Source organism: Eriocheir sinensis, chromosome 10, assembly GCF_024679095.1.
Source record: "Eriocheir sinensis breed Jianghai 21 chromosome 10, ASM2467909v1, whole genome shotgun sequence".
NCBI lineage: Eukaryota > Metazoa > Arthropoda > Malacostraca > Decapoda > Varunidae > Eriocheir > Eriocheir sinensis.
In genome coordinates this window covers 14,297,114-14,312,891 of record NC_066518.1, presented here as the reverse complement: position 1 = coordinate 14,312,891, position 15,778 = coordinate 14,297,114, and the positions used below count along the sequence as shown (strand labels likewise).

General features: G+C 40.8%; 1 protein-coding gene across 2 annotated transcripts in view; it reads left to right on the top strand.

Moving 5' to 3' along the window:
* Positions 1 to 15,778, top strand: part of LOC126996624 (CCN family member 2-like) — a 179,282-nt gene that overhangs the window by 15,486 nt on the left and 148,018 nt on the right. The window lies entirely within an intron of this gene.

Here is a 15,778-nt window from a genome sequence, read left to right as displayed (position 1 = left end):
CAGCCGTCTGTAATTTAGCTGCTGTCCGTTGTCACGAAGCCAAGCCGCACGTTATATAGGTCACGAGCCAACCCAACCCTTGCGGCCGTGAGCAGCGGGGCGGGGCCGCGTGTGTCAGGGAAGGTCCAAGGAGTCTGAAGGACACCTGAGGACAGCAAAAATAGAAGGTTAGAGGGCAAGGATATTTTTTTCAGCCGCTTAATAAAGTTGCTTAATAGTTTGTCGATGTTTTATATAAAGTTGTGAATGACCGAGGACTAGATTGGTTTTCTGATATTGTTATGAAGACTTTTGGAACCGTTTTCTACATCTGAATTTTCATGATAATTTCGTTTATATTTGATTTGCTTTTAGTTCCTCGTCTAAAAAAAGCCCACAGTATTTTGAACCCCTGAGTCATATTATTTCAGCGCGACGTAACATCCCCACGTGTAGTTTTGTTTCGTAAAAAGACCTCTTATACTTGACGCTTTAAGATTATGCTTCAAGAATACAGGAAGGAAAAGTTTTCGTTAGATGCTATTTTCGCTGATGCATTTTTGATGTGCCTCCGAGACTCTCACCTCACTCTCTTCATCATGTTCAGATCCATCGTGTTGTCGTGTTTGTTATATATCAAAGCTTTGGAAGGAGAGATAACCTAATGGCGTCGAGTGCGAATTTCAATACCTTTATCTCCATGGTGTGTTAATTTCCATCTTTCCATAGTTGAAGTTTTTGGAACGAGGAATGATCATGCGGCTTAGAGGGCAAATTTCACTACTTGTACTTCTATGGTATCAAGTTATCTTTTGGTGCTCTGTTTGCCGGGAGATGCAGTCGAAGGTTGAACAATTGAATGGCATGTTTGATATTGGGTTTGAACTGTTTTTGTCATTATTCTGTTCTATATATTTACCTTTCCCTCCAATGGTAATCTTTCGTATCCTTTTATTTCTGGTCAGTTTTTTTTATTCATATATCTTTCTTTCCATTGCGAATGTTTCCTCTCATTCTTTAGTTATTATTATTCTCTTCTATTTATTTCTCTTCCCCCTGGTGATCTTTCTTCGTATTATTCTTTTAAAATTCTTCTTTATATGTGTATCCTTCTTTCCCTTGCCAATATTTCCTCAGCAAGTGTCCCAGGTGACCCTCTTTGCCAATCCTCTTCTTCCTCACCTCCCGTACAGTTTGTCATTATTCTTTTATATATGCTTGTGCACATCAACCACAGTCTTTGCTTGAGACCAAGATGTGAAGGAAGGAGGAGGTCTCTTTCAGCTCAAAATGTCTAATATGCCGTCCGTGGTGTTCAGCTTGACCAAACAAAAAAATTATAATAATCGTAATCCTCTTGCCGGTCAGTTTTTATATGCTACTTTCACCATGTATTTCGAAAGTGGCATCAAGTGCTCTGTAGCTGGCCATGGCGCAAACACTCCTTCAAATGACTGACTGCTCACTCGATGTTACGAAGGAAAAATTGATAATAATCCTCTTTTCGCAACCAGTCAGTGTCGGGTCAGTAGAGTGTCCCTCCCTATTTTTCTGGAGTGGCGTTATCCGCTTCACCGCCCCACGCACAAGAGCTGCAAACAGACCTGTAAATATCTGACTGGGTATTGGCTCGAAATCATGAAAGAAAACCGAATAATCCTCTTATCGAAATCTGTATGTGTGGAGTCCGTAGAGTATCCCTCCATCTTTTTCTTGAGTGGCGCTATCCGCTTTGCCTCCCTCGACAAGAGAAGTAAATAGAGTTGTTGATATCTGACTGACAACTCTCTCGAGGTCATGAAAGAAAGCTGAATAATCCTCTTTTTGCAACCAGTGTGTGAAGAATCCTCCCTTCGCGCAAGAGCAGTAAACAGAGTTGTAAATAAAATGTCGGTAGAAATTGATTACTCCTCTTTTCGAAATATGTATGTTGGAGTCCGTAGAGTACTTCATTTTTTTTTTTTACAACAAAGGCAGCAGCTCAAGGGCAACAAAAATAAAGTGTAGAAAAAAGCCCGCTAACCACTGCTCCTATAAAAGACGAGGTAAAGAGTAGCCAAAAAAAGAGGTCAATTTCGGGTGGAGAGGTGTCTTGATACGCTCCTCTTGAAAGAGGTCAAGTTATAGGCAGGAGGAAATACTGACGAAGGAAGGCTGTTCCAGAGTTTACCAGTGTAAGGGATGAAAGAGTGAAGATGCTGGTTAACTCTTGCATAAGGGGTTTGGACAGTATAGGGATGAGCTAGAGTAGAAAGTCGAGTACAGCGGGGCCGCGGGAGGGGGGGAGGCATGCATTTAGCAAGTTCAGAAGAGCAGTCAGCGTGAAAATATCGACAGAAGATAGAAAAAGATGCAAGTGTCATTTTTGCGCTTCACCTCCTTGCGCAAGACTGACTATTCGCTCGATGTCATGATTCAAAACTATAAAATTTAATAATCCTTCTTTTCGCAACCAATAAGTGTAGAATCCATAGAGCTTCCCTCCATCCTTCTCTCGAGTGGCATTTACCCGTTTCATCGTCCCGCACAAGAGCTGTAAATTGCGTTGGCGGGCCCAGACCAGACCACTCGTCACCCTCGATTTGCTTCTCCATGGCAGGCGTGTCTGGACGGAAGGGATCCCTGCTGCCTCGTTACCTTCTTCCTTCCTTCCTCCGCCGTGCCACTAAAGTTACGACAAGGCATCGGGACCTCTCTGTGTCGTGTTCCGTCCCGTCGCTCACGCTGCAACATTGACCGAGTCGTTAAATATGAAATACCAGTCAGTCAGTATGGAGGGGGCTGCGTTTTCCTTAAAGTATTCGGCAGGTTACTGTACTGAGGTGATGGGCGGTGGGCGAGATGGGTTGGTGCTGCTTGAGGGACTCTTGGTTACCTGTACTGGGTTTGCTAATTATGGTCGAGGTGCGGTTATGTGGGTGAGAGAGAGATAGATAGATAGACAGGCAGATTGATAGATAGACAGATAGAAAGACAAACATACATACAGACATGCATTCATAAAGACATACATACATACAGACAGACAGACACAGACAGACAGACAAACAGAGAGACAAACGCCCCTCCCACACATAGACAGACAGAGAGAGAGAGAGAGAGAGAGAGAGAGAGAGAGAGAGAGAGAGAGAGAGAGAGAGAGAGAGAGAGAGAGAGAGAGAGAGAGAGAGAGAGAGAGAGAGAGAGAGAGAGAGAGAGAGAGAGGTACCCCCATTCCCACACACTGACAGACACACAAATAAACAGACAAAAATAGAAAAAAAGAAAGACAGACAGAGCAGCAACAAAGAGTAACAGACAGACGAATAGACACAGAATGAGCCACCCCGAAGTCACCCTCCAGTTATTAGCTCTACCACTACCTTGAGGGCGGGAGTTGAGGGCGTGAGTGAGTGAGTCTGGGTCGACCTTCAGACCGTCTTGGCGTTGGCTGGCTGGAGGAGGACGGGCGGGAAGGCGGTGCGGGTGACGCGGATAAATATTCAATGAGACGCGCTCGATAACGAAGAATTATTCATCTTAATTCTACCTCAGTCTCCCCCATGTTTTTCTCGTTTTCTTTTTCTGTGTTTTTATTTAGTTTTTCAGTCTCGTTTCGTGCTGGCATAGTTCAACGATAACAGTGAATTTGAGGTCTTTTAAACTACTGTATAATGATTCCTTTCTATTACCTCGCTTTCTCGCATTGTGTGTTGGCAATTTCTGTTTTGTTCATAAGCGCATTTACCGTGGAAAAGCAAAATTCAAGGCTTTTGCCAGAACTTTAAATGCCTTTCATGGTTAATTTAAAGGACGTCAATCAAAGGCATTTCTACTCTAAAACACTTGGTATCGACGCTCCTTGCCTTTTATCCATTTCGTGTTGGGAGTTTCTATTTTGTTCATCCGCGTAATTACGATTTAAAAGCAAATTGAGGCTTTTACCAGAAATTAAAAGTCCTCTCATAGTTAATTTAAAGCCGTCAATCAATTATAAAGCCATTTGCACTCTAAAACACCTGGTATCGACGTTCTGCCCCACGATTACGGAAATTCTTCACCGATAATTAAGCAACGGAATTAAATTAGCGGAGTAACCAACCGTTTGGGGGTCGCTGCATCGAGTTCCGAGCGGGAGACGAGCGGGCGGGGAGGAGGAACTCGGCCCTGAAGTGTGCTTGCTTGCCGGGCCTCGCTGACTCGGGTGGCGCTGGATCTGTTTAGCTACTCGGGTTGTTGTTTTGCAAATGTACGTATGCTTTGAACCTCCTGGGCTATTATGGTGACTCCTAAGTGGTTTTAACAAGTACTACAGCAATCAACAGCCTGCAGTAACAGTATTAGTATTAGTATTAGTATTAGTGTTTGCTTTAAATTAAAGGAACAGCGATCAACGGTCCTTTTTCTGTTTTTTCTTTCTTTATTGCCCTCGAGTTGTTTCCTTTACCGTAGAAAAACAACAACAATAGTAGTAGTGGTAGTAGTCGTTGTAGTACTAGTAACAGTAGTAGTAGAAGTAGTAGTAGTAGTAGTAGCAGCAGTAGTAGTAGTAGTTGTAGTAGTAGTAGTTACTTTAACTTAAACAAAAAAGATTTCACAGATGCCCTTGCCCTGAGGTATGGCTGGCCAGTGGATGGGCTCCCAAACATGTGTAACTGTGGCTCACCCTTCAACCAAAACCATGCCATGACATGCAAGACAGGAGGCTTCGTCTGCATGAGACATGATGAAGTGAGAGACGTAACAGCTCAGATGCTGAAAGAAGTCTGTCACGACGTGACCGTGGAGCCCATGCTGCTTCTTCTGCAAGGCGAACACCTCGCCACACGCACCGCTAATCTTTCGAACGAAGCACGAGTGGATGTTAGCGCCAGAGGGTTTTGGACTCGTGGACAAAGGGCGTATTTTGACATAAGGATCTTCAATTCCATGGCCCATTGCCACAGAGACCTGACCCTCGATGCAGCCCACAAAAGAAATGAACAAGAGAAAAACAGAGCGTATGAAGAAAGAATACAGAATGTGGACCAGGGCTCCTTCACCCCGTTAGTATTCCCGACGTCGGGAGGGATGGGACCAAAGGCGCAGAGCTTCTACGCAAAACTCGTCGAAACACTGGCGGATAAGAAACAGCAGCCGAGAAGCAATGTGGTCGCCTGGATAAGATGCAGGCTGTCCTTCTCCCTCCTGAGATCAGCCATGGTCTGCCTGAGAGGAACCAGGTCACCTGCACCCAAAACCACTCACATTGCCGACCTGGACTTTGAGGCGACGGTGGTTGATAGTCGTGTCAAATACAAGCTCCGTTAGCTTAAGAACAATATGTCTAATAATGTTTGTAATACTTAATAAAAATGGTTGTCGGCCACAGTCATTGGTGGGCTGGGGACAATGAATTGCTTTGTGAAAGACTATGAGGAAAGATACCTCTCACAACGCAACTCAAATGGATGGTGGCCGTAGTTAAAAAAAAGTAGCAGTAGTAGTAGTAGTAGTAGTAGTAGTAGGTGTAGTAGTGTTGCGAGATTCAATTACTGTTAATAATTTTAACTCTCCATTGCTAAAAAGAGACCAAGATATCTGACCATTATTCCATCCACATTTGTTTTCAGTTCACTTCCTTTTTTGTTTCGTTTTATCCATTTGATTTTGAGTTTGGCGCTGGAAAGGTAATGATTTGAAGGACATGATAACCCGCTATCGATGCATGGCGCTCAAATTGATGTAGCCGTTTATGAAGGCCTGGCTGACGGTTTAATCTTGCGTTGGCTGGTCAAAGTGTAGGTCGTTGAAATTGGAGTCATGTGAGATAGATAGATAGATAGATAGATAGATGGATAAGCTGATAGATTCATGGATACAAAGTTAAACAGATAGACAGATAAATAGATAAATAAATAGATAGAAATAGATAGATAGATAGATAGATAGATAGATAGATAGAGAGAGAGAGAGAGAGAGAGATGAGGAATAGCCTTCATGATGGGATTGTGACTTTTTTTTTGTTGTTGTTATTGAAAGATGGAGGTGATTTATTTTATTGAGAAACTTTTAAATTTCATCACTTTTTACGAATAAAATAGAAAGTGTTATTTTTTATTTTACGACACTCAGCAAGAGAATAAAATAAGTTTGACAAATGTTTTCTCTGCCGTGAAACGTTTACGTAACACTCTCTCTCTCTCTCTCTCTCTCTCTCTCTCTCTCTCTCTCTCTCTCTCTCTCTCTCTCTCTCTCTCTCTCTCTCTCTCTCTCTCTCTCTCTAAAACTAAAAGCATCATTTCGTCTTTGACTCAGAGTTTAGTGACAAGAGAGAGAAAGAAATAAAAAAAGAAAAAAGAGCGAGAGAATAAAAATCTTAAAAAAAGCTTAAAATGAAAGGCGTGTAGGAGTCTTCCCACTTCTGGCGGCGAGGAAAAAAAACATGAACGGGAACTGAACTATTTTGGAAACTAAAGTAATCTGTTGCAGAAGCTAAACTTGCCCATACAAAAATAACGGAAAATAGATCAACACGAGACCAATCCTATCAAAACATACGATCTTTTTATATATAGCAAACGAACTTATTATATTAAACAATCTACTATTGCAAACTACACAGTCGTACATAGCAAATCATTATAGCCAACGTTCTTATAATATTAAATGGTCTATTGTAACAAAACACAGTTATATATGGGAAATTATTTTAGCTAACGATCTTATTATGTAAAACGATACATTACATCAAAAATACATAGTCTGCAGATACTTAGCCTTTTAATTATTCAGAAAGAGAAGAAGAAAAGAAACTGTGACTTGCGACTTCCAAAAACACACACACAAACCACGGAGCCTTTTTCGAAATAGCCCAATTGGACGGAGGAGGTAAATAAATCGCAAAACACGCAAAAAAACGCGCAACCTCTTCCGCCTCCGACTCACCTAACCTGATCACTTCCTCAGGCCGGGACAGACAAGAAGGTGCGACGTAAGGAACAGTTTAGGGAAGTGTTTAGTGCAGTTCCACGCTAAAGGTAAAAGTTTTCAGGGATTTTGTTGGTGCGATTCACATAAAACCACTTGAATGAGGATAGTAGTGAATTATTGAGAGAGAGAGAGAGAGAGAGTGTGTGTCAAGCATATATCAAACAGTGCAGTCGGGAAAACATTTGAATCGCACTGACTTTGTATGAATTGTTCATTTACAATAACGGAGCATGAAAATAATTAATTTGTCGTGTTTCCTTCAAAAAGGCGAACACAGTAGCGGCATGCATTTCATTTTTCATCGCACGCACTTATGCACACAGCCAAGCACACACACACACACACACACACACACACACACACACACACATTGAAACATATACATACACCCAACACAGGCTAACTCTAACCTAACCTAACCGAACCTAGCACACACACACACACACACACACACACACACGCACACAACCCCTTCCCCCCCTCTCACACCAACCCCCCTCCCACACGACCCCCTCCCCTCCCCTCACACACACACACACACACACACACACACACACACACACACACACACACACACGAACGTTCCTTGTGGCACCCTTCAATAGTAGCGCCACATTTCACGCGACTCTGAAAAGGACTCGGGGAAAATACTGCCACGGTGCCACACAATACAATGCTTTCGGACAGACAGACACACGCACGCGGACACAGCTGACTTTAAAACAATATTCGACGCATCCAGACTCGAATACAGTCAGGTTCGATGTTTGGGAGAGAGAGAGAAAGGGTGAGAGGGTGAGAGAGACGGGGAGAGAGAAACTGGGAGAGAGAGAGACGGGGAGAGAGAGAGACGGTGATAGAGAGAGAGAGACTGGGAGAGAGAGACGGGGAGAGAGAGTGGGAGAGAGAGATGGTGAGACAGAGAGAGAGACTGGGAGAGAGAGATGGTGAGACAGAGAGAGAGACTGGGAGAGAGAGGGAGACAGGGAGAGAGAGACAGGGAGAGAGACTGGGAGAGAGAGACGGGGAGAGAGAGACAGGGAGAGAGACTGGGAGAGAGAGAGAGAGAGAGAGAGAGAGAGAGAGAGAGAGAAACAGACACACAGGCAGATTCAACCTCGCATCTCTCAGCTCTTTTTAGTGCAGCAATTATGAGTTCAGAGCGCTTGTGTGTCTGTGTATGTGTGTGTGTCTGTTGGTCTGTTTGCTTGTCCGTCCGTCTCGTCTGTCCGCCGTCCGTCTGGCTCCATCCCGTGTTGCAAAGAGCCCCCCGTGCTGGCATTACAAGGTCGTATTTTTTTCCCCTTCTCATATTGTGCTTTCTCTTTATGTCCAACGGGCTTATTTCTGCTTTTCCAACGGGGCTTATTTCTGCTTTTCCAACGGGGCTTATTTCTGCTTTTCCAACGGGGCTTATTTCTGCTTTTCCAACGGGGCTTATTTCTGCTTTTCCAACGGGGCTTATTTCTGCTTTTCCAACGGGGCTTATTTCTGCTTTTCCAACGGGGTCTCTTTTCTGTTTTTATCCGTTTTCTCTTTTGTGCTAGCTGTTATTATTATTATTATTATTATTATTATTATTATTATTATTATTATTATTATTATTATTATTATTATTATTATTATTATTATTATTATTATTATTATTATTATTATTATTATTATTATTATTATTATTATTATTATTATTATTATTATTATTATTATTATTATCAGTATCATCATCTTGTTTCCCTTTTTTCATTGTTTCTCTTCTTCTCTCTTGTTTGTCTCTCTTTCGTTTTTCTCTCTCTGTTTCTTTGTTTTCTCTCTCTCTCTCTCTCTCTCTCTCTCTCTCTCTCTCTCTCTCTCTCTCTCTCTCTCTCTCTCTCCTCTGTTTAGTTTTGAATATATGTGCAGTTTTGATAATCCATTTTCCAGCAATTGCTTTCATCGTGTTTAATTGTACATACACACACGTACGTTTAATTAGGTCATTCTTTTTTTAATATTTATGACGCCCCCCGACACACACACACACACACACACACACACACACACACACACACACACACACACACACACAGTTATTTAGCTTGCAATGTTTTCGTGACGTTCGCCTCGTGTTCCCCGTTGTTCCCGTTTGCATTATTTAATTAAACTCATGTTTATATATATATTTTTTCTATTTCTCTGTTTTCATAAGTCTGCGTATAACGATTCCCGGTGTGTGGGGTCATGGGCATAAGAATGAAGAAGGAGAGAGGGGTGGGTGGTGTTGGCTCATAGTGGAAGAAGGTGAGGGTGACTTGTGTGAGTGAAGGGGTGAAGGGGTGAATGGAATGAAAGGATGGGTGGTGTTGGGTCATAGTGGAAAAAGGGTGATAGGGTGACTTGTGTGAGTGAAGGGGTTAAGGGGTGAATGGAATGAAGGGATGGGGTGGCAATTTTGAGTTCCGTTTGTAATTCCGGTGTTTCTGGTTGCATTCCGTCAGCCCCGTGCACATGGCAACACATTTTTATTGCCTTTCATCTACATATATGTAAAACCGTCCTGGTGTTTTAGTGCGCAGTGTTACCATTCCGTTTCCGATGTGGTTCCGGTGTTGATGTTTACCTTCCGTTCCCTTTAGTTCCGTTCCCATAGTAACACAATTTTGGGTGCACCTTTAAACCATACATATGACAGCATTCCTCCAGCCTTCCCCTTAAACGCTTACAAGAGTTACGGTTTCAAAGATTTCGACATCTCTCCATCCGATTTCGACCCTCATTCGGTTAGTACTTACTCTTTTAACTGTCAGTCAATTTTTTATATTTATAGAAGCCGCATAGGCAAAGTCTCCTCCAGCCTTCCCCTTAAACGCTTTCAAGAGTTACGGTTTCAAGGGTTTCGACATCTCTCCATCCGATTTCGACCCTCATTCGGTTAGTACTTACTCTATTAACTGTCAGTCCTTTTTTGATATCCTTAGAAGCCGCATAGGTAAAGTTTCCTCCTTCCTACGACTTAAACACTTTCAAGAGTTACGGTTTCAAGGGTTTCGACATCTCTCCATCCGATTTCGACCCTCATTCGGTTAGTACTTACTCTATTAACTATCAGTCCTTTTTTGATATCTATAGAAGCCGCATAGGTAAAGTTTCCTCCTGCCTACGACTTAAACGCTTTCAAGAGTTAAGGTTTCAAGGGTTTCGACATCTCTCCATCCGATTTCGACCCTCATTCGGTTAGTACTTACTCTATTAACTGTCAGTCAATTTTTGATATCTATAAAAGCCGCATAGGTAAAGTCTCCTGCCTACGACTTAAACGCTTTCAAGAGTTAAGGTTTCAAGGCTTTCGACATCTCTCCATCCGATTTAGACCCTCATTCGGTTAATACTTATCCTATTAACTATCAGTCCTTTTTTGATATCTATAGAAGCCGCATGCCTTAAGAAACCATATACACAACGATTCCTCTTGCCTACGACTTTAACGCTTTCAAGAAGGCATTATCAAGACACCTCTCCTTGCGATTCGACCTTCTTTCGGCTCCTCAATCAACTATATATTATCCGTCAATCCTGCTCACGAAATAACACTCTTGGGAACTCTTGAAACCATATACCCAATGATTCCTCCTTCCTAAGACTTTAACACTTTCAAGAGGGGAATATCAAGACACCTCTCCATTTAAGTTCGACCTTCTTCCGGCTTCTCTATCACATATATTATTATCCGTCAGTCCTGCTCTCGAAATAACACTTTTGATACCTCTTGAAATCATATACCTCTTGATTCCTCCTGCCTACGACTTAAACGCTTTCAAGCGTATCAAGACACCTCTCCACCCGATTTCGACCCTTTTTTGGCTACTCTATCAACTATATATTATCCCTCAATCATGCTCTCGAAATAACAATCTTTGGTACCTCTTGAAGTCATATTCATTACGATTCCTTCTGCCTACGACTTAAACGCTTTCAGTATCATTACACGTCCACCGATTGACCCTCTTTTGGCTACCTCTATCAATTCTTTATCCTCAATCATGCTCTCGAAATAACAATCTTTTCTTATATTATTGTTTCATTTTTGTTCCCTTTTACTGTCTCCTTTGCTGTAAAAAAAAAAAAAAAGGGGGGAGGGGAGATTATCAAGACACTTCTCCATACATTTTCACCCTCTATCGGCTTCTCTATCAACTATATATTATCCCTCAGTCCCATTCTCGAAATACCACTTTTTGATGCCTCTAGAAATCACGTACATAGTCATCCAGTCGTTCTTTAGTCTGCAGAGCTTTCATCACGTTCAGTTGAGTTTCCGTTCTTCAAATTTGCATTCCATTAGTTCTGTTCTAATCAGACACTGTTTGATGCTTCTTGAAACCACAAACATGACTATTCTCTTCATATGGTCAACAGTACCTCCATCGCTTTCAGTTCCGGGGCTCCAATTTTGTTTTGCATTGCGTCGGAATCGTTCCCATAATAACACACTTTTTTATATGCTCCTACACAACACATACATAGCGATTCCGTCACTTAGTCAGCCGTTCTTCCGTCACGTTAATTTCTGTTTCGGGGGTTCCAATTTGCATTCCGTCAGTCCCGCCCTCCGTGATAAACCTTTTTGGAGCCTCCGGGAGTCATTAGAGGAGGAAGTTCCGCTCCACTGCAGGCTAATGATCACCGTCTAGGGCCACGATCCTCCGGTACTGCACAGGAATTACCCCCTTCACCCCACCCCTTTGTTCCCTTCATCCCTTCACCCCTTCACCTTCACAAGTCACCCTATCACCCTTCCGATAATCATTCCACATATCATCTCTCTCGTCACGTCGTTCCCTTCAGATAAGCAACTTACAATTAACAACAGGAAAATATATACAGTAAGCTTTTGTGCATTACTCATCCCTATTCTATCCAGATCCCCTATGCAAGAGTTAACCAGTATCTTCATTCTTTCATTCCTTCCGTTGCTAAACCCTGCAACAGCCTTCCTTCGTTCCTCTGTAACTCCTCCTGCCTACGACTTAAACTCATTCAAGAGGAGAGTATCGAGACACCTCTTCACACCACAAATTGACCTCTTTTTTTGACCTCTCGTTCTTTCTGCTTTTGTACGGAGCAGCGTCTAGCGGAGTTTTTTGTGTTGTTTTTGTTTTAAGCTGCCTCCTCCCTTGCTGTAAAAGAAAAAGTAATAACGTAGTCGGTAATTCCACATCCCAGCGACGGTCAAAAACAACTCTCTCAAAGAACCTCGGCACGTTTTTTCCCTTTTAGATAAGCGAGTAATTATTAATAGCTTAGCACGGACACGCCGCGGCCCCTCACCCCCACCCCCCCTTTCCCCTCCTTCTCCCTCCCCCCTTCCTCTCCCTCCTCCCTCCCCTCGCGTGCTTAGGCCGGGGCCGGGGCGTGGCAACCTTGCTGTTTATTAGGCAACGTTGCTTAATTAATTAGTGTTTTTACCTTCATGTTTCTTTTTTTTATATATATATATTTTTTCGACACGACTGAGATGCTTTTTTTTTTTACGTAGACACTTTTTGATGGTATAAGTTTCATTTTTTTTGTGTTTTGTTTGTTTTACGTTTCTACAATTGCTATTTTTCCTTCGTATTTTCCTTCTGTCACATTCTTATTTTTTATTTATCTTTCTCTCCACTTCTCATGTTTCTTTTCGCATTCTTTTTTTTGTCATATTTTTTTCAACATTATCTTTCACTCCAATGCTATCCCTTTTTCTCGCACTTTTCTCCTTTTTTTCACATTCTTATTATTTATTTATTTATCTTTCTCTCCACTTCTCATGTTTCTTTTCGCATTATTTTCTTTGTCATATTTTTTACAACATTATCTTTCACTCCAATGCTATCCCTTTTTCTCGCACTTTTCTCCTTTTTTTCACATTCTTATTATTTATTTATCTTTCTCTCTACTTCTATCGTTTTCTTTGCATTTTTTCTTATATTATTCTTTCTAATATCTTCCTCTCCAATGCTCTTCTTTTCTCGACTAATTTTTATCGTCATATTCTTCTTTATTTATATTTCTTCTCTTCCCTCGTGAATTTTTCCTCCTAATCTTTTTTGACGTTATTCCTAATTCATATATTTCCCTCCAATGTTATTCCTTCTCCGCACTTCGTTTTTTTAATCCTATTCTTCTTTATCTATCTATCTGTTTATCTATCTATCTATCTATCTATCTATCTCCGTTCCAAATGTTTCCTCTTGTTCTTTTTTTGTCATTATTCTTTATCCACATCTGTCCCTCTCTTCGCACTTTTTTCTTTTCCTTCTCTATCTATCTATCTATCTATCTATCTATCTATCTCCGTTCCAAATGTTTCCTCTTGTTCTTTTTTGTCATTATTCTTTATTCACATCTTTCCCTCCAACGTCATTCTTTCTTCGCACTCTTTTTTTCTTTTTTTTGTCCTGTTCTTCTTTACATATTTATCAATCTTTCTTTCTCTCCCTTACAAATGTTTCCTCTTACTCTTTTTCGTCGTTATTCTTCTCTGTATATTTATCTTTTTTTTATTCTCTACATTCATCTCTTCTCTGCTAATGTTTCTTCGCATTCCATTTTCTTTTCTTATTTTATTCTTTATTTATCTATCTTTCTCTCCCTTACTAATGTTTCCTCTTATTCTTTTTTTTTTTGTCATTATTCTCTTCTACATATTCATCTTCCTCTTTCTCTCCACGGATAATGTTTCTTCGTATTCTTTTTTAACTGTCACATTATTATTATTTTCTTTAATATTTATCGTTCTTTCCGCGTAATATTTCGTTGCGTTTTTTTTTTGTGGGTAATTTTTCACTGGTTTCTTTTTTTGTCTCTCTCCGGGGAGGTTGTCTTTTAGGTCTTTCAGTTTAATGTTCTTTTTTAACTTGGTATGTTTGTCTTCTTTCATGTATATTTTTTTCATATTTGTCGTAATTTTTTGTATATATATTTTTTGCTTATTTTTGGCGTGAAAGGTATCGTAATTTCTGTTCTCTAGTGTAGTGTCGTTCCGCTTTCTTTCTTTCTTTCTTTCTTTCTTTCTTTTACTACGCTCAAGTATTTTTTTCTTTTCATGTTTTTTTCCCCCGATGTAACTATTTCCTTTTTTTTTTTATATTTCCCCTTTTTTGATGGATATATTTTCATAATTTCGGTTTTCTGGCAAAGTGTTTCTCAGTCCTCCTTATATAACACTCTTTTTCATCTACTATAATACGTTTCTGTCTTCTTGTTTCATTGTTCTCAAGACGAAGTTTTCATTACGTTCTTCCTGATAAACTGTCTTACCTCGTTTCCTATATTATTGCTATACTTCACATTATCTATTATTTATCTAGTTTCTTTCAACACTACAAATATTTCTTCTCACTTTTCTTTGTCACGTCCACGCCAGCAAAGTGTTCCTGGGTTCTCTCTTTTATATATGTTTTCCTTCAGGAACAGCAAGTCTTTGGGATCCAGATTAATGGCGTGGCATCTTTTATCTTTCTTGCTGTCTTCTGGTGTCGCTGATGAATGGTAGAACTTCCTCAGGGTTTTGTACTTCGATACTTTTTCTGGGTCCTTTTTCCCGCTCGTGTATTGCGTTGTCTTGTCTCGGCTGGCACGGTGACATATCCTCGTGCTGGGTAGGTTACAGACAGCCTGGATTTTAATCGTTCCCCAGGACTGTCATATTAGGCTATTATTTATCTATTTTACCGTGAAGGAGGCAGAACAAAGGCTGAACAATGAACGATAATTTCATCAAACGCTGCTCCTCTTTGTTACCGGTTCCTCCCCCACAAAACGAATGGTCAAATCTTCAATAGTTTCATTTTTCATCCTTACACTTTGTACGAGTAAAACCCAGACTTCAGTGAGACAGTAAAGCAAATTGCATATTCCAGGTCAGTTATCGTAAATAGGAGAATCTTCAATAACTCCACTTTCCATTACTCCGGTTTACCCTCAAAATACGAGTGATCAAATCTTCAATAGTTCCATTTTTTATCGTTTAACCTAGTACGGAAAACCCAGACCAGTGCAACAGTAAAGAAAAGTACATATTCCTGGGCAGTTATCGTAAATGGTAGAATCGATGGAGCCATTACAGGGGGAGAGCGCGAAAGAGAGGGAAACGCGGGAAAGAGTATAGAGAAGGTGGTGCAGAGAACGATTATAAAGCGCTGGCAAGTAATGAACATCGACTTCCGGGTTCGAATCTTTTGTCTGAGGTCACCGGGCGTAGATTAGCAAACACTCAGCACTGGTATACTTTAGGCTTCATTTGTTTTATAAATTTGCAGAAACACACAGAAAAAGCAGGAGGGACAAGATATTTAGTTTTTCGTCCGTATATGCAACCAGTTAGGGCGGGTCAGCACTGTTAATTTGGGCTTGTTTTTAATGAAGTTGCCGAAACATATACAAAAATAGGAGGGACAAGCTAGTATATAGTTTTTAGTACGTATAAGTAAAGTTGGGGCAGTTTACCGACGAGTCATCAGGAAATAATTTAGGCTTAATTTGTTTATATGACATAGCAGAAATACACACACAGGAAAAGAAGGAGGGAGAAGCCGTTTAATTTTTCATCCGCTATGTAAACAGTCTTGGCCGCAGTTTACTTACAAATCAACAACAAATATTTCATCCTTCAATTGATTTAAGAACGTTCGTAGACAAAAAACAAACAAAAACGTAGAAGTGAGCCGTTTAGTGTTTCGTTCATATATACAAATAGTTATGACAGTTTACCTTTTCATTTAACATTCACTTGTCTCAGAGCAATTCACAAACAAAGAAAACTGAAGGAGAAGCAAACAGTCTTAACCGAGGGATAAGTCTCTTAGTTTTAGATCCGTCAATGCAGGAGACT